This window comes from Geotrypetes seraphini, chromosome 13 (genome assembly GCF_902459505.1).
Source record: "Geotrypetes seraphini chromosome 13, aGeoSer1.1, whole genome shotgun sequence".
Lineage (NCBI taxonomy): Eukaryota > Metazoa > Chordata > Amphibia > Gymnophiona > Dermophiidae > Geotrypetes > Geotrypetes seraphini.
In genome coordinates, this window is record NC_047096.1 from 74158079 (window position 1) to 74185328 (window position 27250).

The 27250-nt window shown below is 44.0% G+C and overlaps 1 protein-coding gene across 2 annotated transcripts in view; it reads left to right on the plus strand.

Moving 5' to 3' along the window:
- Positions 1 to 27250, plus strand: part of HDAC5 (histone deacetylase 5) — a 205341-nt gene that overhangs the window by 58311 nt on the left and 119780 nt on the right. The gene's annotated exons all lie outside the window — the stretch shown is intronic.

Genomic DNA, 27250 nt, shown 5'->3' on the forward strand with positions numbered 1-27250 from the left:
GGTAACACGGTTATTATGGGAGACTTCAACTACCTCAGGATAGACTGGAGTCTTGGAAGCTCAAGATGCGCTAGGGAGACAGAATTCCTGGAGGCTACACAAGATTGCTTCATGGAACAGCTTGTTAGAGAACCGACGAGAGGAAATGCCACTCTGGATCTAATCCTAAATGGGTTAATGGGACCTGCAAAGGAAGTGGAAGTAGTGGGACTGTTGGGAAACAGCGATCATAATATGATCAAGTTCAAGGTTGAGGTAGGAAAACCGAAAGGAAAGAGAACCATAGCAACAACTTTTAACTTCAGGAAAGGCAACTAAGAAGCAATGATGGAAATGGTAAGGAAGAAACTTAGGAACACTTCCAAAAAATAGCAAACGGTAGAACATGCCTGGTCTTTTTTCAAGGACACAGTGAGCGAGGCACAAAATCTCTATATCCCCAGATTCAGAAAGGGGTGCAAAAGGAGTCGAACAAAAGACCCGGCGTGGATAACTAAAATAGTGAAGGAAGCGATAGGCAATAAGAAAAATTCATTCAGAAAATGGAAAAAGGACAAAACTGAGGGGAACTGGAAAGAGCACAGGAAGTATCAAAAGGAATGTCACCGTGTGGTTTGAAAAGCCAAAAGAGAGTATGAATAGAGGCTTGCCAGGGAAGCACGAAATTTCAAATTGTTCTTTAGATATGTTAAAGGGACGCAGCTGGCTAGGGAGGAGGTGGGACCGCTGGACGACAGAGACAGGAAGGGAGTGGTGAAGGAGGAGAAAGAAGTCGCGGAAAGACTTAACATGTTCTTTTCGTCTGTATTTACAAACGAAGACACAACCAACATACCAACCTGAGCAATTCTTCAATGGAAATCAAGCAGAAAAACTAACATCCATGGAAGTGAGCCTTGAAGATGTACGCAGGCAGAAAGAAAAACTAAAAACTGACAAATCCCCGGGTCTGGACAGAATCCATCCAAGAGTTCTGAAGGAATTAAAGTAGGAGATAGTGGAACTACTGCAGCAAATTTGCAACCTATCCCTCAAAACAAGCATGATCCTGGAGGATTGGAAGATAGCCAACGTCACACCCATCTTTAAAAAGGGATCAAGAGGTGACCCGGGAAACTACAGACCGGTGTATCTGACCTCGGTTCCAGGGAAAATGGTGGAAGCACTGATAAAAGAAAACATCGATGAACATTTTGAAAGAAATGAACTTCTGATAACCAGCCAACATGGTTTCTGCAGGGGGAGATCGTGACTAACTAACTTATTGCACTTCTTCGAAGTAATTAACAAACGGATGGACAGAGAAGACCCCATAGACATCATATACCTAGATTTCCAAAAAGCCTTTGACAAGGTGCCTCATGAATGTCTACTCTGGAAACTGAAGAACCATGGGGTGGACGGAGGCGTGCATAGATGAATCAGAAACTGGTTGGCGGGTAGGAAACAGAGGGTAGGAGTGAAGGGCCACTACTCGGACTGGAGGAGGGTAACGAGTGGTGTTCCGCAGGGCTCGGTGCTCGGGCCGCTGTTATTTAATATATTCATAAATGATCTAGAAACAGGGACGAAGTGTGAGATAATAAAATTTGCGGACAACACCAAACTATTTAGTGGAGCTCAGACTAAAGAGGACTGCGAAGAGTTGCAAATGGACTTGAACAAACTAGGGGAATGGGCAACGAGATGGCAGATGAAGTTCAACGTTGAGAAATGTAAAGTATTGCATGTGGGAAGCAGAAACCCGAGGTGCAACTATACGATGGGAGGAATGTTATTGAATGAGAGTACCCAAGAAAGGGACTTGGGGAGTAATGGTGGACATGACAATTAAGCTGACGGCACAGTGCGCAGCGGCCGCTAAGAGAGCGAATAGAATGCTAGATATAATCAAGAAGGGTATTACAACCAGAACGAAAGAAGTTATCCCGCTGTTATATCGGGCGATGGTGTGTCCGCATCTGGAATACTGCGTCCAATATTGTCCCCCATTCAACTCCTGATGACCAACAGGGCTGTAATCTTCAATAGAATGATCCCCCGGCTCTCCCTGTTAAATAAATGCCCCCCGTGATGAATCTCAAAGATCTCCCATCCAGCGTCTGCTCCCCTTTTCCCTCTCATTCAGTGTCTACTCCCCTCTCTGTCCTCCCCCTTTTTTCCAATGACTACTTCCTCCCTCTACTTCCATTCAGCTGCTGCTCCCCTCTCTTTCCTCCCCATTTCCATTCAGCAGCTGATCCCCTCTCTCTCTCTTCCTCACTTTCATTCAGCAGCTGATCCCCCCCTTCTCTCTCCTCCCCACTTCCATCTGCTCCCCCTCTCTCCATTTCCATTCAGTGTCTGCTCCCTGCTTCCTCCTCCCCACTTCCATCCAGCATCTGCTCCCCCCCCCCTTCTCCACACAATAAGCCTGAAGCACCACTCAACCTCTTCCCCTTGTCGGGCCATCTCCTTCCCTCCCTTCCCCCTCACATTCGCAGCACTTTTCAAAACCAAAGTTTTTGGTCTCATAGGGCCCCTGATGCTCTGGCGCTTCTCCTTCGACGTGAGCTGCCCAGGCAGAAACAGACAGTTGATTCAGAGGATAAGCATCAGAGCAGCTGTGTCAGGGGTCCTCTGAGAGCGAAAACTTTGGTTTTGAAAATCACGGTAAAGGTGAGGGGAAGGGAGGGAGGGAGATGGCCTGACAAGGGAGAAAAAAGATGCACGGACCACAGGATCCTTGGAGCTGTGGGGCCCAGGGCAGCTGACCTGTTTGCCCTCCCCTAATGCCGTCCTGACACCAGGGCTGTAATCTTCAATAAGACAATGCCCTCCCTGATGAATCTCAAAGCTACTATCCTCTGTGCACACAAACCACCACCACCAGCCCCCTCCATGCATGCCCCACTCCTCGACATCACGCTTACCATTAGTTCTGGAAACTTGCTGCCGCCGACAATGCTGCATTCTGATCCAGTGCTGGGCCTTGAGCATCTGTGCATGCTCAAGGTCTGCCTGCTCCTGCCTTCTCTGCAAATCTTGGAGGGGGCGGGAGTAGGCAGGCTTTGAGCATTCACAGATGCTCAAAGCTCCGCACTGGATCAGAATACAGTATTGATGGCGGCAGCAGGATTCCAGTACTAATGGTAAGCGCAATGTCAGGGAGCGGGGGTTTGTGTGCACAGAGGATAGCACATACTGGATGGAAGCACATACTGGATGGAAGGAGGAGATAAAGAAAAAAGGGCACATGCTATATTGGGGGAAGAGGATAGAGTTAGTGAGATACTGGATGGGGTGAGGGAAAGAGGTGGCAAGCTGTAGGTAGACACAATAAAAAGAGGAAAATTGAGAACTGGATAGTGAGAGATAATTTAATCTAGACAGAGGCAGAAAATAAATTGAGAAGGAAAACCAGGGAAGAAAAGGGAAGGGAGATCTTGTTGCCTACTTAATTAAGAACATAAGAGTTGCCATACTGGGACAGACTGAAGGTCTGTCAAGCCCAGTATCCTGTTTCCAGCAGTGGCCAATCCAGGTCATAATTATCTGGGAAGATCCCCCCCCCAAAAAAAAAACAAACAAACAGATTTTATGCTGTTTAGCCCAGAATAAAGCAGTGGATATTCTCAAGATTTTGTTGACTGGTTCACTAGGATTGGCCAAATTTCTAATCGTGGTTTATACTCGTCATCCTTTTTTTCCTCTTTTTTTTTTTGGATGGGGAAAAAGTCACCTCTGTTTATATTTGAGTATATATGGACAATCTTCTTTCTGTTAATCTACTGATACTACAGATTCTGTAAGGCCTGCCCACTGTATATTCTGTATTGCCTGCTTTCTTCTTCAGATAATTCTGTGTTCTAGGCCTGGAGTTTTTCTCCTGTGAGCTAGATGGCTAAATGCCAAGAAATATGGAATGAATGAGTGTATTCCTCAGCCTCTGGCTCCCTTACTGTTAGTGCCAGTTGCACACAGCGGGTTATTTCTCTATGGTTATTTTCCTATTATTATGATGAATTGTTCTGAATCTTGTTTTGTAAGTTACAGAGCAGAACAGAATTGTTTAAAGTATGTGGGGAGATTCCCCGTTCTCCTTCTTTGTCTTTTGTTCCAATGGAGCTCAATTGCTTTGGGATGTAACTGGAGGATGTACTGGGCTCCATCTCTATATAGGAGGTATTCAAAGCTTATTCTCATTTCTGCTAGTCCAGTTCGTGGGAATGGATTGATCACCACATGTATGGAATCCTTAGTAACCTAATTTTTCATTAGTGCCATCCATTCCAATCTTATTTTTTAGACTTCTGGCTTTCACATAAAGATAGTTCAAAGTATGTTTTTAAAAAATCTGCATTGACATCCTGTTTAGCTGTTGCTAGAATAATTTGGAATCATTTGTATTTGTCTTCCCTTTATTGTAAATGGGTCTGGGTTACTTCATATAAAAAATGTGAGGTGTGGAGGACAATAATATCGCAACATAAAGCAAAAAAAAAACGCTCCACAAAAAATGGTCAAATACCAAAAAGTTTGTGCACATGAAAGAAAAAGCCTCAGTATCGGGTTAGTCATAAGACCCTACCTCCCCATCATAGGCAAAAAGAACTTTCATGAATGCACAATTTTCATATGTGTTTGATATGTCATGTGAAAAACAATATGTGAAAAAACAATTTTCTACTAGCAAGACTTTCTATTATGAAATGCAGGATTCAAATTGGAGAATGGGTCAACAATTGTTTTATGGAGTTCTGCCACTGCCTCAGGACCACAGAACTTGACACACGCGCCAACCTATAAGAGAAGATAAAGAACCCCTCCTGTAGGGAAAAATGCTATTTCACATTAAAAAAAACTTTAAAAAGCTACAGGTACTTACGATACAGTATACTTATTTCACTACTGAAATAAAAAAAATCAGATCAATCTTATTTTAAATCTGATAGAACAGTGGACCATTGATTTCAAACTGAAATTAAATACTGAAAAAACTAGATTTTTTCTTGCTGGTCCTAATAAAATTACTGACAAAACTCTTTATCTTAGAGGACAAGAATATCCAATAGTTTCTTCTCTCAAAGTTCTGTCATCTAACATTGGTTGAACATACTGATATACTTGTTAAGAAATGCTTTTTTGCATTATGGAAATTGTGAACAATTAAAAAATATTTTGATCCAACCTCTTTCAGATTGCTAGTTCAGGCACTAATTTTGTCCATTCTTGATTATTGTAACATAATCTACTTGGGATCTTATAAAACAATCCTTGGTAGATTAAGGTTAATTCAAAATACAGCAATTTGTTTAATTTTCGGTTTGAAAAAAAAAACAAGAATATGTCAGCCCTTTTTACCGACAATTGCATTGGTTACCAGTTGAAGCAAGAGTATTATTCAAATTTGCTTGTATCTGCTATAAATTGTTATTTGGATTATCTCCAATTTACCTTTCTCCTCATTTCGAGTTGTACAGATCGGCTAAGCCAGGGATCTCAAAGTCCCTCCTCGAGGGCCGCAATCCAGTCGGGTTTTCAGGATTTCCCCAATGAATGTGCATTGAAAGCAGTGCATGCACATAAATCTCATGCATATTCATTGGGGAAATCCTGAAAACCCGACTGGATTGCGGCCCTCAAGGAGGGACTCTGAGACCCCTGGGCTAAGCTTACTCGTCGTTCTTGCTTGTTTACTTTTCCTAATCCAAAAAACTCGTTATAAGAAGTTTTATTGATAGAACATTAGCCTTTCAAGCAGGTGAATTGCAATCTCGGTTAGGCGATATGATCTGTCAAGCTGTGTCCTATTGTTCTTTTAGGAAACTAGTTAAGACCTATCTATTTAACAGATTTATTACTTGATTGACGATGATGCTACTGTATTTGTGCTTTTTATACATATGTATCTTATCACTGATTGTCCAGTTCTCTTATTTGTTAACCGCCTAGAACTTTTTTGGGTGTTGGTGGTATGTAAAAATAAAGTTATTTATTATTATTATTATTATTATTCTGCTTCTTAGCGGTACCAACATGGTGCTTAAACTTCAATTAAATCCCACAAGAACCAATTACATGTAACCTTCATCTACTTGGCTTGTGAAATGCTGGACAACCAATAAGCTATCGGTAAACTGACCTCATACACACTAGGACTGAAAAATGCAGACAGAACACTAATTAAAGCAAAAAAAACAAACATTGATGTTAATTCAGAAAAAGTACAACCAATCGATGGTAGCATTAAGTCCGTCGGGCTGCAGTGAATTGAGTGTATAAATCCAAAACTGTTCTTTACGCTGGAGAGACAATTTTCTGTTGCCACCTTGGATATGTTGAGGTATATGGTCAACTGCAAGACATATCAAACAAATATTGAAATTTTGCGTTCTTGAAAGTTGTTGTTTTTTTCATGTGCACAAATTTCTTTGGTGTTTGAATTTGACCATTTTTTGTGGAGCGTTTTTTTTGCTTTCTGTTGTGATCTGGGTTACTTCAGCCATTTTTACAACCTTTGTCAGGATCCTCCACAACAGCAGCAGATGAATCCAGAGACTAGTGGGATAGTACACATCTACCAGCAGGTGGAGATAGAGAACTGATTAACAGGTGGTCCTATTGGTTGGCAACCTCCCTGTATCCTCAGTATTCTCTGTCTCCCAGCAGGTGATGGTTGCTGTTCCACGAGCTTCTGGTTTCTGGCTGGATTTTTGTGTACTCTGCTGTTGAGAATTTTTCTCTTCAGACAGTTTGGGGTGTTTGACTGAGCGGTGCCAACTTTGGGAGTCACACCTGGGCCTCCCCCCCAGGTCCCTGCTCCACCATTCTCTCCCCTGGATTGAGGGTTCTTCATGGTCCTCTGTATTTTTCTTCTTTCCCATTAAACAAAACAAAAACCAACTTGTGCAGAGAGACCACTGTGCTGTTACTGGACAGAGCTTGGCTGTCTGTTCCAGTCTGCAGCTATCGGCATTAACAACGGTAAACTCCGGGGTGAGTACTGTTTTTTCTGATCGATGGTGTTAGTGGTTCTGCCGGGTTAGTCGCGGGGGTTCTTTGCCACGTGGCTGATCGGCGGTTGTATTTTCATGGCGGCTGAGGCAGTTGAAAGGTGTTCCCGCTGTGGGAAGCGGCGAACACCATCAGACCTATGTGCAGCGGGATGTGCGGATACTGTGGGGGACGATGTGCAGATCGCGCCCCCTGTGTCGACCGTTTCCCACGTTGGCAAAGACAACCCTCTGTCTCCCGCGCTCGCCATGTGCTCCTGAGCAGCCATCAGCTTTCCTGTGTCTTTGTATAAGAAAGGATAAAAGTGTTTGAGCATACAGTACAGTCTCACTAATCTGACCATCCTGCATATCCAATCGACCCTCTGGTGATGTCATCACTTTGCAGTAAAGAAGCACACAGCTTCTCTTGTCTGGTTTCACACGCTGTATTGTGAAATATACTGCTCTGTATTTGTGCTCAAATTGCCTGTTGCACAAGAAGCACAATCATACCCTATATAGTGTTTTTTTCTTATTAGTATTAATAAACAATACAGTAAAACGCCGATTATCTGACTAATCTCCGGATGATTGGATATTCCTTTTGGAATGTGGGGATATGAGGATTAGGCAGTGTGTGATATGTGGTTGGAGGCTGATAGGTTGGTAATATGCAGTTTGGATGAGAGGAATGGGAAGGGAAGGAAGATTGGTTAGTAGAATGGTAATGGAGGTTGATTGGTGAAGGCTGTTGTGAGGAGTTTTGGCGGGCTTGGGGCATTTAGATGGTTTGAAGGGAGAAGAGAGGTAGTAAGGAGGTGATTGAAAGCCAGTTATACTGTTTTGGGATTTGGGCTTGTAAAATTTGGTAACCCGTGGCGGGATGTGAGGTCAATGAGGCTGCTCTGGTCTAGGAAATTGGGTTTTTTTTAAGGCTGCTTGGGTTTGCGGCAGTTTTCCTGTGACAGAGCTTTGTTCTGTCATTTTTTTAAATTCTTGTGCGACGTGCTTGCTTACCGGCACTGTCGTATCTGAGTGATTGGTGCCTCCTGGGCCCTAGTGATCATGATACAAACAATAAAAAAAACGGAAGCAATTTGTATAATTGGACTTCCGAATAATCAGAGTTTGGATAATTGGCATTCTAGTGTATTTTAAATTCAGATATGCTATGCCTGTTCTTTATGCATAAAGTATGTTTTCCTTGCATTTTTTTAAGGGGGTTACCATTGTTTTCGATCTGACAACAGGTCATTGGATAATTGAGACTGTATTGTATTATCCTTGGCATCTAGAATTCCAATTCTTGTACAGTCAAGCAGAAGATAACAGCTTTCCTTTGTTTTGACTCCATGTGTAGTGTTGGAGAATGCTGCAGACGACTTGTCCTATAGGTACAGTGATATGATCTAACATGATTTTGCCACCTTTGCCTGGATTATCTAGGCTGATGTAATTGAACTGTATGTAAAAGGTCATAGATTTGAGAAACCACCTTGCTGTGGGTACAGTCGGAGCGGTTTACATATATCAGGTATGTTTTCTGTCCTTAGTGGATTCACAGTCTAAGCTATGTACTTGGTTAGGGCACCGGGCTTCTTTGTACCGTGTCCTTTCAGCTTGGCAAAGGGATGCTTCCAGTTGTACTCCACTTGCTTGGCTTGGGTAGGGTTACCAGATGTCTGGATTTCCCCAGACATGTCCTCCTTTTAAGGACAGGTCCGGAGGTTCGGATGGCTTTTCAAAACCCGGCACTGGTTCATATGAGTTCCTGGTTCAGAATCTGAACCAGGAAGTCATATCTCAAGAAAGGATCTTGGATGATTTTTTTTTTTTTTTGCTTGTGCTCCTTGCACTTTCATTTTGAACTTTATAAAATTTTGTAGTGGGGGGCCGTTTTAGATTCTGTTTGGTGCTCTTGGAGAAAAGGGTGCTCAGACTTGTTTACTGAGCTCCTGAAGCCATTTTACTCGTGTTGTGTTCTTGGTCCTTGACAGGCCACAGGGAGGTCAGCCATGAGGGAAATAAGCTTTCATGGCCTGCTGTCTATTACAGCTTTCAGAAATAGCTCTTCTGACGTCAACCTAAACCATGGAGCGGGGAGACAGCCCATAAATAACTGTGTTATTAAAAGGCCGAGGCTTCAGATTAACAAACTGGTAAATAATTGTAACCCTTTTAGTCACCAGGAAATTAAAAGCTTGCCAGGCAGGAGGTCTCAGTTTCTGATGTCAGTTGAGCTTAAGTAGCTTTGCTGTTAAATGCAGCCAACATCTGCCCCTACAGTCCCCCCCCCCCAGTGGGGGGTGAGGGGGGGGGGTGAGGGCGTAAAGCCTCCTCACTGTACCTGAATCCCAGCCATTTACACTCTTTTTTATGCCATTTTACTTACCTGCTATTCTCCTTTATTCTCTTTAATTTTTTTTGCTGCAGTTGGAAATCCAGAAGGTCGGCTTTGATGAAATACTTGCTCGTGGGTGTATAATATCATACATCTTTTAGGTTCTCGATTGTAATTGTGATTAAATTACAACAATAGTAGCTTTTCTGTTAAGAGCCATTTGTACCTTAGAGCACTGCATAATAGTGTGACCAGGACTCAGCTTTTCAGCTGTATTTGACGTTTTCATCAACATTTGATGCGATTATGTGGTTATTGTATACATGTGATATACACGAAGAAGTAGCCTAATGATTAGAGCACTGAGCTGAGAACAAGGAAAGCCTGACTGGGTTGGAAACAGGATACTGGGCTTGATGGACTTTCGGTCTGTCCCAGTATGGCAGCTCTTATGTTCTAACTCAAATCCCTCTGCAGCTCCTTGGGCAAATCCTTTAACCCTTCCTTGCCTCATGTATAAACTTAGATTGTAACTAGAGAATGACACGGGGAAAAAAATCTGTCCCCGTCACCGGCCCACCATCCTCTGCACCGCCCCGTCACCGCCGTTCCCTTCACCGCCCCGTCACCGTCCCCGCCATCCCTTTCACCGCCCCGTCACCGCCACTGCCATCCCTTTCACCGCCCCGTCACCGTCCCCGCTGCATCCATATAAGCCTTAGTACTGTAATATTTAGCTTATTCCTTTCTTATAAATCAAAGTTCCTGCTGCTGAACTAGAGAAAGAGATGTTCAGCTGGCAGGGCTTTGTTTATAAATTTTTATCAACACAACTAATATACTATTTTATCCTAAAGCAAAAAATAAATAAATAAATATAATTTTTTTTTCTACCTTTGTTGTCTGGTTTCTTATTTCCACATCTTCTCATTCAATTCCTTCCATCCACTGTGTGTCTTCTCTCTACGTCTTCCATTTGCTGTTACTGTGCCTCTCCCTTCACCCCCCCCCCAATTGGTCTAGCACCCATCTTCTTCCCTCCGCTCCCCCATAGTCTGGCATCTGTCTTCTTCCCACTCTGTCTTCCACATTTCCCTTCGGGGTCTGTTCCTCTCCACCCTCCTTCAATGTCTGTCCTATTCCTTTCCACCACCACCCTTCCCTCCCTCCTTTACCATCTGTTCCTTTCTACTACCCTTCAGCTCCTCTCGCGTGGCTTATCTATCTACCTTCCTCCCTCTTATTTTCATGGCACGTTACAATGTAATTTGTGCAAGCCACTGGAGCCTGCGAGCTCGGTCCCTGTCCCATCCCCACAAACCATCTCGCTTCTGTGCTATTTTCCCCATTTCTAATATCTCCCCTATGTATCTGCCATTGCCCCCCCCTGTGTCCATATACCATCCCCATGGCATGTCCCCTTTATGTCACTGTCCCTATGCCCCATGCACATAATTTCCCCTCTTTCTGTTACCTTCCTGTGTCCAGATTTCCCCTATCTTCCTCTTCCATACCAGTGTGTCTCTTCTTTTCAACCCCATCTAGCTTTTTTCCCTCTTTCTTCCCCTCCCCCCCCCTTGCTTCTAGCATCTGGCTCACCTGCCTGTCCTTCCCTTTCTTTCCTGCTGTGGGTTTTTCTTTCCGTCTTCATCCCCTTGGCCCAGAATCCTTTTCCCTTTCACTCCCTCCTTCCAATTTGAGCCGGGAACACGAGCGATCGCACGGTCCCCACAACCACCACCCGCCTGCCCAATGGATCCTACTGTTTAGCCAGCTCTCTCCCTTCTCCTCACCTTAGTTTGTAGGTTTTGTTTTTCGGCGACATGCACGCTTTCCCAAAGAGCCGCGCACGCGCGGCTGCTCAGTGTTCAATCTTCTGCTCTGCTACAACTTCCTGTTTCTGGTTGCGTCAGAGCAGAAGATCGAAACTGAGCAGCAGCGGGTGCGTGGCTCTCTGATAGCGTGCGGGTCGCTGAAAAAGAAAACCTACAAACTAAGGTAAGGAGAAGGGAGAGAGCTGGCTAAACACTAGGATCGATTGGGCAGGCGGGTGTGTGCTGCGGGGACCGCGCGATCCTTCATGCCTCACTGCGGGGACAAGACCATTCACCGCCCCACAGGCGGTGAATGGCCTTGTCCCCGTCGCCGCAGCGACTGCTAGTTTTCGTTCCCCGTTTTGTCGGGTGACCCGCGGCTAAAATGCGGTGGCCGCGGGTAAACCGCCACCATGTCATTCTCTAATTGTAACAGAAACAGAAAGCTACCTACTGAACCTGATTGTACATTGTTTCAAAAACCTTTAGGCTTTCAGGTGGCATATAAATGAAATGACTTGTTCGCAGTGGGTAAGTGCAGAGGACACATTGCCTAATGGTGACCAGCCTTAACACTTAGCACCTTTGTTGCTTCGGAGAGAAATGATGGTTGCCAGAATGCCCATTAGCTGCAAGTTTGTGACTGCCAGCTTAGCTCTGCTTAATTTAGTGGCTTAAGTCTCCTTTGTACGCCTGGCCTATGCTGGGCAGTGACCCTTTAGTAGCTGATATTAGGATATATTCTTTCTATACCTGATGCCAGGAGAATATTGTTTAACCACCAGTGTCCTGTTGACTTGGGTGTGAAACAAAGAAAAGATGTGTAAAAAGCTGGACCACAGGAGATCTGTCAGCACAGAGAAATTAATCCTTCCTGGGAGGATTTTCAAGCTCAACTGCCATAAAGTTACATAAGATGCTGATTACTTGCTGCTGTTATGGAACTTCATTTCCTATTTGCCAAATGCACTCCAGAGCACCTGAGTTCTATTTTCGGCACAGTCGATACACAGTAATGTCTCTAGGTCTGTTCTGGCTAGTGGTAAGTTTGGCCCGTATGCCTCAGGCTCCATGACTGTTCCTTAAGAAGGTCCATGGTCCATTCCCACTCATTCTTCAGCACAGGTGGCAGTATTCTTTCTGAACCTTTCTAGCCAAATCTAGGCCTTCTCTTTTGGATAGAGGAAATGTGGGGCCCTACCAGAGAGATGCAGCAGCTGTGGTCCTGGCAGAAAGGATTAAAACCCCTCCACACATTTCTTAGCCAACGGGTGTTATTCTTTCCTACCAGCAGGTGTAGGTAGAGAAAACTAAATTCTGCCAGCGACATTACCTCCATTAGTTGTGGTGCTTCCTGGAACAATCCAGTATTTTTCTCTATCTTTAGCAGGTGGCAGTTGTGCTTGACGGTGCTTTTGTGCCTGGCCTATCTTCTCGCTCTGGCTGTGACCGCACAGCATGGTCGAGCCTAATGGCTGCTTGAGTTTGGAGCTTGACTTCGCAGTCCCCGGTTGTATTTCTTAGTTCTCTTGTGTGAGACTTTGGGCTCCTTTTACAAAGGTGCGCTGGCGGTAGTTTTTCGGCTAGTGCGCACTATAGCATGCACTAATCTTGTGCAAGGGTGCACAGTGATCCTTGTCCACAAGGGGGGTATGCTGATTTAAGTTCGCTCAGTGTTCAATGTAAGGTTTAGCCCCCCAAATGTAAGGTTTGGAGGGGTAATGTTGAGGCGGCCTTACAATCTGCCAGGTCCCGGGTTTAATACCCTCACAGAAGATTCATTAGGAAGTAAAATCAAATGACAAGCACAGCCAGAAGTGATTACATAGATAATATAATGTAGAAATAAGCTTAATATTACAGAAAAGCAAGATTCATATAAATACATCAAGCATTACAATTAATGAGAGAGAAAAGACAGTTTCCCTGCCTTACAGAGTCCAGAGGAAAGACAGAGAAGAAGGTGGTGATGTTGCAGAGAGAGAGATAGGGGGGGGGGAGTTCTAATCTCCCATATTTATATGTTTGAGGCTTTGAATCTATTGAAGTTAAGTACCCCTATCTTTTGTAAACTGTTTGAAACAATAGTGAATAAGGTGAGTGGGGTGTGAAAGACTGGAGAAGGAGTCAAATGTAATTTCCAGTTTAATTCTGAATGGTTTCTGATTAACCAAACTACTGTGTTAGACCATGCACCTGGACTTATTGTATATCTTAAGCTGCCCATCTTAAGCACCAGACATTAACACATCTTAGCTGTCTTTAGCACCTCTTCGCTGTACCAAGGTCCTTTGTTACCTTTAAACACTAATTTAATTTAGGCTGGCTAAGGCTGTTTGCAATGACATGCTCCAAGATCAGATATGAATATGATCTCCCATAGGCCTTTGCTGACATTGATAAGGCCAGCAAGTTAAGGCAGGGCTGACACTCTTTAGCCCAGGATGTGCAGAGTAGATCCTTCAAGCTGGAGTCCTTTAGAACCCTGAAGCAAGCTAGGCCCTCTGGTTCCTCATTCCTGGTTGGAGGCAGGCTGTTTCTCTTCTGCATCTCAAGTTCAAGTTCATGGTGATGTACAATACTATAAAATATACAAATAAGACATTGGTGTCAACATATAAACAACTTTATGTTATACGGTAAAATGATCCTATAAAATACATACATATATATAAAAAAAATGTTAATTATGGGTACAAACATACAAGTGTTAATTATGGGTAAAAACATCCAAGAGTAGTGAGGGCAAATAGGGGGGAAATTACAATATTTAGACAGGAAAGAGAAAGAAACATAAAAGGGAAAAATAAATAGGAGGGGAATTTGAGTTATCAGTTAAAAATCCATAATTAAATATTAGGAATCGTACGCATCTTTTAAAAAAAAAGTTTTTAATGTTTTTTTAAATACGGCTAAATCCTTTAATTCTCTAATAAATTGTGGTAAGAGATTCCATGACTGGGGGGCCATAACTGAAAACATGTCTTGACGTCTGATTCCTATAACTTTCAACGATGGGACCGAAAGAAGGTTAGAAGAGGTTGAGCGAAGTAAACGTGTAGTATTATAGGGAATTAGCCATCTATTAATAAATTGTGGCTCATTAGAATTTATGGCTTTAAAAACTAAGAGTAATAATTTAAAAGTAATGCGGTGGCTTTCCGGGAGCCAATGAGATTTAATTAACAGAGGGGTGACATGATCATATTTTTTTGCATTATAAATTAATTTCACGGCAGTATTTTGTATTAATTGCAGCCTTCTTTTTTCTTTTTGTGTAATATTAATGAGGAGAGAATTACAATAATCTATTTTGGAGATGATTAAGGTGGTCAAGAGGGGGTACTCCATGGAATTTCCCATTCTGGATGCCTTCATGACCTCTCCCTGTGGCTTGACTCTAAAGTGCTAGGCTGTCGTTATCCATCAGTATCTCTGTGATATAGGAGTAGTGGAACTTGTTCCTCTGGTGGAGCTTAGTCTGAACAAGTGCTCCCATTTCATGGTCTGAAGAAGGGTGGCTCCTTCTGGCCCATCTTGGACCTCAAAGCGGTCACTTCTTGCCTCATAGTCCAGCACTTTCGGAAGGAGGCTCTCTGCTCAGTCATTGCATTGGTGTAGCCAGGGGAATGTTTGACTTCCTTGGACTCATGGAGGCGCTTCTCCTCATTCTTATTGCGACCCTCCACAAGCTATATCTGCATTTTTGTGTGCTGGGACAGCATTTTCAATTATGGATCTTGCCTTTCGGCCTGGCTATGATGCAATGCACATTCCCAAAGAAACTGAGGCTTGGGCAAACAATCTGTGAGACCACTAAAGCAAGTAGGTTTACCTACATTAGAAACATAGAAATAGACGGCAGATAAGGGCCACGGCCCATCTAGTCTGCCCACCCCAATGACCATCTCCTACCTTTCTCTGTGAATAGATCCCACGTGTCTATCCCATTTGGTCTTAAAATCAGACACACTGCTGGCCTCAATAACCTGAAGTGGAAGACTATTCCAGCGATCAACCACCCTACTTAGAGGGAAAGAGAAACCCATGCTACAAACTTCAGCAAATTTATATTCTCACTCATAACAGGATTCCATTGTCATTCATTGGTCTCAAAACCCCTCAATTTTCTTAGTTCTGTGCAAGTGCACATATGTAAAAACTTCAACAATATATCAAACTTATACATATATTACAAACTTTTTTAAACACTTTTCTTAGAGAATCTTTGCTTTGATGATTTCAAAAAAACATCACCCAGAATATATCAACAAAAATAGCAACCATTTAATGGGGCCCATTTCACCCTATGCTGATGGGCTTCTTCAGAGAAATATTACAAGTGCTAAATTGTCCATCTGGATTTATCCCAATAACAATTCATCTAAAATTGAAACAAAAGAAAAACAGTATAAGAGCATGCTTATTAAATTAAAAAAAAAAACCTTATTACTAAGTACATTTACTATGAACTGTTCACCAAAATCTTTACTGTTTCTAGTAAACACGTTTAGGTCAGATTGTGGGCAACAACAATGTGCAGGTGAACTTTCTCAGTCGCTCTTTCCTGGACCCGGGAGAATGGGAGCTGGGGTTTAGGCCATGTTCACGCTTTCCAAAAATACTAGGACTAGGTGACATGCGATGAAGCTACTAAGTAGTAGATTTAAAGCAAACTGGAGAACACTGGATGGCATGTCTTTTCCCATTACATTTTCTTTATTGTTGTACAGTTGTGCAGTCATCAATAATATTGTTGAAACTAAAACAAACCAGAGAAAATATTTCTTCACACAACGTTTAATTAACCTCTGGAATTCATTACCGGAGAATGTGCTGAAATTAGTTAGCTTGGTGGGGTTTAAAAAAGGTTTGGATAATTTCCTAAAAGAGAAGTCCATAGGCCATTATTGAGATGGGGAAACCCACTGCTTATTCCTAGGATAAGCAGCATAGAATCTGGAACCTGGGTTGGCCACTGTTGGAAACAGGATACTGGGTTTGATGGACCTTTGGTCTCTCCCAGTATAGCAGTTCTTATGTTCTTACATTGTGTTGTCTCGTGAGCTATGTACGAGTATGTACATCTGCAATCCACCTAGAAACTACAGGGGTTGATGGGGCATGGGTGCATTTCAAAGGGACCTTCTGCTGCTTGGGCAGATTTCATACTGGATTGTTTCAGAGAGCACCATACAGTAACTTATGCTGGTGATGTCACTGGCTGAATTCCATTTTCTCTACCCATTGGTTCAGAACAGTGTCACTGACTAAAGAAAAGAACATGTCTCCTTTTCTCACCTTTGTGGCACTTGCTGCTTCTGTCTCTGGTACCACCACTTATCCCAGGACAAGCAGGCAGCATATTCTCACATATGGGTGATGTCGACCACGGAGCCCCGATGTGGACAGCTTCACAAGCAGACTTGCTTGAAGAACTTTTAGAAAGTTTGTGACTGCCGCACCGCACATATGCGAGTGCCTTCCCGCTCGACATAGGGCGCGCGCCTCCTCAGTTCTGAGTTTTCTGCGGAGCCGAGAAGCCCTCGTTTCGAAGCTCTGCCGGAGTTCTAACTCGTGCTTTCTCTTCACTGTGGCTCATGTAATTCTTTTCTTTTCTTACAGGGTTGCTGTGTTGCGCATGAGTAAAAAAAAAAAGTGCAATTTTTCGGTCGTGTCACAGCGGGGCCTGGTCCGCGGCCTCAGCCTGTGGGCTTCAATTTTACTGCGGCCGTGTTTCATTCAATGTCCTGGCCGGTAACAGGATTTAAGAAGTGTAGCCGGTGTTAACGTGCGATCTCTATCACTGATCCACATAAGTGGTGTGTACAGTGTTTAGGACCTGACCATCGTCCGGGGTTGTGCGCCCGCTGTGCTACACTTCAAAATCGAGCTCTTAAACATTGTCGAGTTCAGATTGAGAAAATCTTCGGGGGAATGGATCTTTCTTCAACTAAAGTCTCGACTCCAACTGCGGCCTCGACCTCGACTCTGTTGAAGTCTTCTGTGGGGCTTCCACCTCTTCCTCGCTAAAACCTTCCTCGATGGGGAAGTCCTCATCCTGAGGGAAGTCAGCTAAATCCTCTCCGGAGGGGCTGTTATCCTTAGTGTGTCCATCAGGTAAGATATCTAAGTCAACTCTTCCGGAGTCACATCCCATGCCATCCTTAGAACTGGTGGTTCCGAGACTGTCCAAGAAAAGGGTCTCAAAATCGAGGCAACTGTCTTCCTCGGAGTCCATAGCCTCACCAACTGTACGAGCTTCAGTGGTCTCGGTGCCGGCTTTACAAAATATGTTGGAAACTATTCTGCATCAGGAGTTTGGTAATATGCTTGCCAAATTGACTCCTGCCTCGACTCTGCTTCCTGCAGTTCTACCTGAGCACTCAGCAGTAAATACAAGGAGTCGAGTCCTTGAGACTGCCTCGAGAGAAACCTACACACTCTTTACAAGGAGTCGAGTCCTTAAGAGTGCCTCGAGATCCATCTACACACTATGCAAGGACTCTATGAGTCCTTGAGATACATCTGCACAAGGAACTGAGTCCTTCTCAGTGTCTCGACTTCGATCTCCAAATTCCAGCTCTACCTCTGCGCATAAGGCATTGCCTTCTTCGAGGCACAAGGCGAGGAGTCCTCGACATTCTTCATCGAGGCTGGATTTAAGATCATTACATCATTCTCCGAGATGCATTTCATCTCCATACCATCTGTCGAGGCATTCATCGAGGCCTAGATCCTCTTCTCAAGACAGACCTCATTTGTCGAGGCATCGAGACTCCTTGAGGAAACCAGCTTCCTTGTCGAGGAAATCTACTGTTGAACCACAACATTCTCGCCAGTTGAGTTCTTCTCCTGTGATGTTTTCTTCTAAACGGAAGCATTCTGCTTCTCCAGCTCATTCCAGAAGTGGTCTTTTGTCTGCTTCTTTGCCTATGGATTCAGATCTGTGGTATCAATATTCCAGAGAGGCTTCACCTTCTTTCTCTGCCATGAGAGGTACTTCGAGGGGCTCTCATTCACCTTCACCTTAACAGGGCCATCCTCTTCTGATCCGGTGTCTTTTACAAAGTTCCTCTTGTCAAATGAGTAAAGATCTCAACATCACTTTGGAGTCTGATTCAAAATACTCTAAGGAGTATTTAGAAGAACTGGGTATGCCTAATCCTCTGAGGGATTCATTAAAATTACCCATGAATAGCATTCTCTCTCAAAATTTTAAAAGGAATCTTGATATAAGATGGTCTACTGTAAGGGGTTTGAGAAGTCTCAACTGTCCCATCAATCTCTTCTCGTTGAGTCTTCTTTAAAAAGAACCAATCTAGCCAAGGTCTATGCCACAGTCCCACCTGGCCGAGAGGGCAGTTTGGCCATTGGTTGTATCAAAATTCGATGATGACAAATTGGATTTTAAACTACAGTTTTGTCTTTACATCATATCTGAAGCATTTGGTCAATGCTATGCCTACTTTCTTCAAGTATCTGCCAGAACATCGCCTACCAGAGTTCCAGCATATGCATTCCACACTAGGTCAACTTCGCATGCATATGGTTCAGGCTGCATGTGATGCTTTTGAGATGTCCTCCAGGGTCACTGCATTCTTGGTGGCGATGCAACGTCTAGCCTGGCTCCACACCGTAGATATGGATCCAAATCTTTAGGATCGACTGGCCAACATCCCATATCAAGGGAATGAGCTGTTTGATGACTCGATTGAGGCAGCTACAAAATGCTTGTCTGAGCATGAGAAATCGTTTGCCTCCATAGTTCGGCCAAAGCCGAAGCCTTCCACTGCTAAGAGTTACAGACCTCCTCCATCTTATCAGAGGTGCTATCCTCAGAAGGCAGCACCTTATTCAAGGCCACCTCCTAAGAAACAACAGCAGCAACAACAAAGGCAGCATAAGCCTCAGATTCCTGCTGCGCCCAAGTCAGCCTTTTTGACCATCTAAAACAGAGCATAACCTCAATCGTTCTGCCTCTATCTTCTCCCCTTCTCATAGGAGGTCGTCTTCATCATTTTTATCATCGATGGGAACTAATTACATCTGACCTCTGGGTCCTCACAATCATCAGGGAAGGTTACTCTCTTCATTTCCTTCAGATTCCACCAGATCTTCCCCCAAGAGAGTATTCTTAAAATCCATTACAGGCCACCCTTCTTCTTCAGGAAGCTCAAGTTCTGCTTCGTCTCCGTGCCATCGAGGAAGTTCCTCTGGAACAGCAGAGCACAGGGTTTTACTCCCGTTATTTCCTTGTCCCGAAGAAGACGGGTAATCTGCGACCTCTATTGGATCTCAGAAATCTCAACAAATTTCTTGTCAGAAACAAATTTCGGATTCTGTCTCTAGCATCTTTGTATCCCCTTCTGGATCACGATTATTAGTTATGCTCTCTGGATCTCAAAGAGGCATACACTCACATTCCCATTCATCCAGCCTTCCGCAAGTTCCTCAGATTTCGGGTGGAAAATCATCATTTTCAATATGGAGTGCTATCTTTCAGCTTGGCATCATCTCCCAGAGTTTTCATTAAGTGCCTAGTAGTAGTGGCAGTAGCTCTGTGCAGCCATGGTCTCCAGGTTTTTCTGTACTTGGACGATTGGCTCATCAAAGATTCAGCTTCTCAGGGGGTTATTGTAGCAACCCAATGGACTATTTCGTTCCTCCAGCATTTGGGGTTTGAAATAAATTTTCCAAAATCACAGCTACAGGCTTCTCAAAACCTACAGTTCATTGGAACTGTACTGGACACTGTGCAACTCAGAGCATTCCTTCCTCAACAACGTTAGGATACTTTCATTCACCTTTGCCTCAAAGTGTCATCCCTCACTTCACTTTCAGCGAAACACATGATGGTTCTCATAGGTCACATGGCCTCTACAGTTCACAGTGACTCCTTTTGCCAGACTTCACCTCACGAACATGCCACCTCACGAACATGCCACCATGATTCTCATAGCTCCTCGGTGGCCCAGACAACCTTGGTTTTCCCTTCTACTTTAACTCAGCATCAAGGAGCCACTACTTCTACCAGTTTTTCCATCTCTGCTTACACAGAGTCAGGGTTCTCTACTTCATCCCAACCTGCAGTCTCTACACCTGACAGCTCGGTACCATTCAATGTAACTGCTAACCTACAGTTCTCTCAATCTGTCAAAGACATTTTAGAGGCTTTCAGGAAGCCTACCACTAGGCAATGTTACAACCAGAAATGGACTAGGTTTTCTGCTTGGTGCGCTCTTCATCACAAGGAGCCTCAGTCTACTTCCTTGTCTTCAGTTCTTGATTACCTGTTTCATTTATCTCAATCAGGCCTCAAATCAACATCCATTTGAGTACATCTCAGTGCCATTGCTGCTTTCCATAAGCCACTAGAGAGATAACCCCTCTCTGCTCATCCTGTGGTTTTCAGATTTATGAAAGGACTTTTCAATGTCAAACCACCTCCAGTAGTTTGGGATCTCAATGTTGTTCTTGCTCAGTTGATGAAGCCTCCTTTTGAACCAATGTCTTCGGTTCATCTGAAATATCTCACTTGGAAAGTGGTTTTTCTCATTGCTCTCACGTCTGCTCGCAGAGTCAGTGAGCTACAAGCTTTAGTAGTGGACCCACATTTCACAATATTCCATCACGATAAGGTGGTCCTCTGTACTCATCCTAAATTCTTACCAAAAGTTGTTTCAGAATTTCATCTCAATCAATCCATTATACTTCCAGTGTTTTTTTCCAAAGCCTCATTCTCACCCTGGAGAAACAGTTTTTCATACTCTGGACTGCCAAAGCGTGCTTTGGCTTTCTAATTACAAAGCACTAAGCCACACAGATCGTCTCCTCAACATTTTGTCTCCTTCGATCCAAACAAGTTGGGACATCCAGTTTCCAAGAGAACCATCTCCAACTGGTTGGCTGCATGCATCTCTTTCTCCTATGCTCAGGCTGGACTGCATCTAGAGGGTTGAGTCACAGCCCATAAAGTTAGAGCCATGGTGGCATCTGTAGCTTTCTTTAGATCTACTCCTATTGAGGAAATCTGCAAAGCTGCCACTTGGTCCTCGGTTCATATCTTTACCTCTCATTATTGTCTGGATTCTTTTTCCAGATGGGATGGCCACTTTGGCCAGGCAGTATTACAAAATTTATTCTCCTGAATTGGCAACACTCCCACCATCCTATTCTGTTTAGCTTGGAGGTCACCCATATGTGAAACCTGCCTGCTTGTCCTGGGATAAAGCATAGTTATTTACCGTAACAGGTGTTATCCAGGGACAGCAGGCAGATATTCTCACAACCCACCCACCTCCCCTGGTTGGCTTCTTAGCTAGATATCTGAACTGAGGAGACGCACGTCCTACGTCAGGCGCGGTGCGGCAGTTGCGAACTTTCTAAAAGTTCTTCAAGCAAGTTTGCTTGTGAAGCTGTCTGCATCGGGGCTCCATGGTTGACGTCACACATATGTGAGAATATCTGCCTACTGTTCCTGGATAACACCTGTTACGGTAAGTAACTGTGCTTTCCTTTCTCTCAATGAAATAATGGGGAGAAGCAGGAAAGAGGAATTACTGTATTGCTCGAGAAGATGCAGACGGGACTGAGGCAATTTAGGAAATAAGATGGGGGGGGAATGGGAGCATGTGCTGCTGACAGTAGTACATCAAGGAAAGTGTCTTGGGATCAGAGAGGGGAAGAGCGAGTGCACTGGGGTCAAGGATGGGAGATAGAGTTTGCACTGCTTTTGGGGAGCAGGGATACTATATTGGGGTTGGGGGGGGAGAGAGAGCGTGTAGGGAGCAGAGGGGTAAGATTACTGATGCCCAACCAGCTTATGAGGGGCTCACTAGCTTATGAGAGGTGATCAATAATTTATCTGCCTCAGTAGGAAAGAAAAGAGTTTTCAAAACATTTTATTTTTCAGTTTAGTCCCCTGATAGCTCCATACACTTCATCTACTTTTCCTGCAACGACTTTAACCCCTTTGAAAAGAATTCTTCTGTTTGACCTTCAAAACATGACATCACATCTTCTTTGATGTCTTTATCACTTGAAAACCGCTTTCCACGGAGAGAATTCTTAAAAACTCGGGACAGGAAATAATCCGAGGGAGCTAATTCAGGACTGTAGGGTGGATGGTTCAGCTGCTGAAACCCACATTCTTGGATGGCATCCCATGATTGTTATAATATGTTCACCGGTGCATTGTTGTAAAGCAACAGCACACCTGCTGTGAGTTTTCCTTGTCTTTTCTCCTTAATTGACTCCCACAAAGTGATCATTCTGTTGGCGTAACTCTCCCCGGTTATGGTTGTCTTATATGGCATGAACTCCAGAAGCAAAAGTTCTTTGTCATCCCAGAACACAGTTGCCATGGCTTTGCTTGCAGATTTTTCTGTCGAATGTTTTTGAAGTGGGGGATAACATGTGCTTCCACTGCATTGACTCCATTTTGGACTCGGGATCTCTATGATAGATCAAAGTCTCATCTCCAGTCACCAAATGATGAAAAAAATTCACTTGGTCTTCATGGAGCATCTCCAAGTTCTTCTGACAGCACTGGAGCCTCATGGCCTTCTGATGTTGCGTCGACATTCTTGGAAACCATCTTGCACTAACCTTGGACATGCCCAGCTTTTCATGAATTATTTTCCAAACTGTACCTAGCGAGATGCCCATTTCTTCACCTGTTCGGGAAACCTTAATTCGTCTGTCTGACAAAATTAAATCCTTGGCTTTCTTGCACATTTCTGTGGAAGTTACTACCACAGGCCGTCTTCAATGGACTCTCTACCCCACTTAAACTGCTTGCTCCAAAATTTTACTTTGTAGGTTGATGGGGCAGACTCACCACAAACTGCAGTCATGCGTTCATGGATCTCCTTTGGCTTTTTCCCTTCTTTTGTGAAAAATGTTATCACCAGACAGTAATCTAGCAGTTTCTTACTTGATTCACATGAGGACTTTCCTGACATCCTATCTTTTGGAATGTTAAGAGTCGCACTGAGACGCAACTGTGCATGAGTAACCTTGAGACAAGTTACAGTGTGCACAGATTTGCTTCAACACGCTTGCTACTTTCTTTCATATTCAGGTAGGCAAATTATTAACACCCCTTGTACAAGTGTTATTATCTTCCCGTTTCCCTCAGTATAACATTTTCATCAACAGAGCAGGTACAAGGAGGAAGAGGAGGTGGTGATGGCAGTGGGGGGGGGGGGGGGGGCAGGAGTGGTAGATTTTAGCAAGTGTGTGTGAGACTATTGGGGATGATAAAAGGCATGGAGATAAAATGTATTACAGGTTCTGGAAGTTTAATATTAAAATGCAGGTAGACATTTGGGGGATGAATTCCTATAGGGATGTATAGGCCCCTTTCTTATCTGTTGGATATTTTGCCCCTCATAGTGGGTGTTTTTGCTTTTACTCTTGCAGTGGTACTTTTGGACCGATGGAGACTCCCAGCTGGGCTTTTTTGTCTTTTTGTTTGGCCTGTGTTCCAGACTCAGGTTTGGGTAGGGGAGGTGGGTTGTTAGGGTCTTTAGACTTACACTGTTTTCTGGCACACATTTGCAGTTGTAATTTTTTTTGCTTGTCTTTTCTTGGTGTGGAGGGGACTTGGGACTTGCGTGTTAGGAAGTGTGGGATGGGTGGGGAGGGTGAGGCTTAACAGAATTTTAGCACACTTTCAAATTCTCTTAAAAATTTAAAACATATGACCAATATTTATGAACTGATCAATATAAATTATATCAATCCTCTATAATGAAACCCTAAGCACGCATGCGCACTTACGATTCCGTGATCCCTGCCGCTGTGATGTGTGCCTCTGTGGCCGTATTCTATTTGCAGTGTGTGCGGCGGCTTGCGGTGCGTGCAGCGATTTGAGCGGTGGTGGTGGTTTCCTGATAGCTGGCGGTCTCCTGATAGCTGACACCTAGAGCAACGGCAGAAGGGTGTTGTGCGGGTGCTGCGAGGTGTCCCATGCTGGTAAAAATTCTGCTACTGCTCAGAGAAGTGGAGGGGGAGAGGGAAAGGGGGCTGCTTTGGGGGGAGGGGTATGCTGGGGGGCAGACAGCAATCATGCTTTGCTCTGGGAGGGGGAAAGACAGAAGGGGCCCACAGGGAGGCATGGAGCAACAGAAAAATACAGGCAGGCAGGGGGCCAGGGAGAGAGACAGCCTGAAAGAAAGACAGACAGACAGGGGGCGCCAGAGAGACAGACTGAAAAAAAGACATATAGACAGCGGCCAAGGAGAAAGAGACAAAGAAAATAAAACAGGCAGACAGCGGCCAAGGAGAGAGAGAGAGAGAAAGAAAAACACACAGACAGTGGCCAAGGAGAGAGAGAGAAAGAAAGAAAGACAGACAGACAGAAAGCGGCCAAGGAGAGAGAGAGACAAAGAAAGAATGACAGACAGACAAGGGGCCAGAGAGAGAAAGAAAAAAGACAGCCAGCCAGCGGCCAAGGAGAGAGAGAGAAAGAAAAAAAGACAGCCAGCCAGATGCCAAGGAGAGAGAGAGAAAGAAAGAAAGACAGACAGACAGAAAGCAGCCAAGGAGAGAGAGACAAAAAAAGAAAGACAGACAGACACATCTATTCTAGCACCCGTTAATGTAACGGGCTTAAAGACTAGTGATTCTAATAAAGAGCATATTCAGGCTATGGTTTGTTGTCCAGCAGGAACAATGAAGTTCTAGATGGGTCAATATTTAAAGCGATTTAGCTGGCCAGAGCCAAATCAAAGCGGTTTATATATACTACGAGGGATCTGCAAAAAGTTTTCGCACTTGTAATTTTTTTAAACACTATATTTTAAATATCTCAAAAGCCAATTATTGGTAACATCACTTTTCCACATAATCACCCTGTTTTGTGATACATTTTTCCCAGAATTCCTACTAACTTCGTAATGCCATCAGAAAAGAATGGTTTTGGTTAAGTGCAAAAATATGAAAGTGCGGCCACTTCTTGAAGAACCCTCATATATGCAGGTCCTTTACCTTCCCTGTTTGGAGCCTTTTCTACAAAGGAAAGAAGCTGATTACTTCTAAAATAAGCATGACTGCTTACACCAGATGTAGAGCCTGTGTAAATGCTCATGCCTCGATTGGTAATATTCTAAAATTAACCTGCGTAAGTGTGCGCGCTACCCAGACTCTGTTCATAGGACACCATCACGTTTAGGCGCTATCTTATAGAATAGTAAATAAATAAATATTGCAGTTAACATTTTTGGCTCCTAAAGGTTTTCGCTCTCTTTACAGAATTACCCCCAAAGTGCAATGCACGGTTCATTCATTAAGACAGCATTGGTTTATAAGAACATAAGCAATGCCTCCGCTGGGTCAGACCTGAGGTCCATCGTGCAGTAATCCTCTATCTATACCTCTCTATCCCCTTTTCCAACAGGAAATTGTCCAATCCTTTCTTGAACCCCAGTACCGTACTCTGCCCTATTACGCCCTCTGGAAGCGCATTCCAGGTGTCCACTACATGTTGGGTGAAGAAAAACTTTCTAGCATTCGTTTTGAATCTGTCCCCCTTCAACTTTTCTGAATGCCCTCTTGTTCTTTTATTTTTTGAAAGTTTGAAGAATCTGTCCCTCTCTACTCTCTCTATGCCCTTCATGATCTTGTAAGTCTCTATCATGTCCCCTCTAAGTCTCCTCTTCTCCAGGGAAAAGAGTCCCAGTTTCTCCAATCTTTCTCTATCTATCTCTCTCTCTCTCTTTCTCTCTCTTTCCCTTTCTCTCTCTCTCTCTTTCTGTCTCTCTCCCTTTCTCTCTCTCTCTCTTTCTTTCTCTCTCTCTCTCTCTCTCTGTCCCTCTCTACTCTCTCTATGCCCTTCATGATCTTGTAAGTCTCTATCATATCCCCTCTAAGTCTCCTCTTCTCCAGGGAAAAGAATCCCAGTTTCTCCAATCTTTCTCTATCTATCTCTCTCTATTTCTCTACTCTCTCTATGCCCTTCATGATCTTGTAAGTCTCTATCATATCCCCTCTAAGTCTCCTCTTCTCCAGGGAAAAGAATCCCAGTTTCTCCAATCTTTCTCTATCTCTCTCTCTCTCCCTTTCTCTATTTCTCTCTGTCTCCCTTTCTCTCTCTCTTTCTGTCCCTCTCTACTCTCTCTATGCCCTTCATGATCTTGTAAGTCTCTATCATATCCCCTCTAAGTCTCCTCTTCTCCAGGGAAAAGAGGCCCAGTTTCTCCAATCTCTCAGCGTATGGAAGGTTTTCCATCCCTTTTATCAGACGCGTCGCTCTCCTCTGAACCCTCTCGAGTATCGCCATATCCTTCTTAAGGTACGGCGACCAATATTGGACGCAGTACTCCAGATGCGGACGCACCATCGCCCGATACAACTCCTGATATTTTAGGGATGATGCAACTAGTTGGTATGGTAACCCCCCCCTTTTACAAAACCGCGATAGCAGTCATTCGCACAGGGAGCCGCACTGAATGCTCCGTGCTGCTCCCAACGCTCTTAGGAACTCTATGAGCGTCAGGAGCAGCGCAGCGCATTTAGCGCGGCTCCCTGCACTAATGATCTCTATCACGGTTTAATAAAAGGGGGGGATAGCACAGCTGGGGTTAAAAGGGGCTTAGACAGGTATATAGATTTGGGAAAGCCACAGCTCGTCACTGGGACTCTGCAGTAAGAAATGGATTTACCCTTTGGAATCCTGGGTATTTGGAATCTGGATTGACCTATTGTGGCACATATATATATATAACAGATGGGCAACCATAGTTCTCGAGGGTTACAACCCAGTTGTTTTTTTTAGGATTTCCACAATGAATATGCATAAGATCTATTTGCATACAATGGAAGCAGTTCATGCAAATCAATCTCATGTGTATTTTCAATGGAAGTAGAGGTGGGGCCGTGTTAGGCTTCGGGACAGACAGTGTCTGGGCATTATGCACAGCTGGTTCATGATTCTCCACCGAGTTTCTGAACCCTTGCTTGCCTAAAATTCTGTTGTTGATGCTGCAGGCCTGGACAGTCCCTCGTTTCCCCCCTCCTCCTTCCCTCTCCATTTGCACCAAAGTCCCTCTGAATAAAGATGTATTCCTTCCAGCAGCGAACAGCTCTGATAGGCCCGCTGTGTAAGCTTTGAA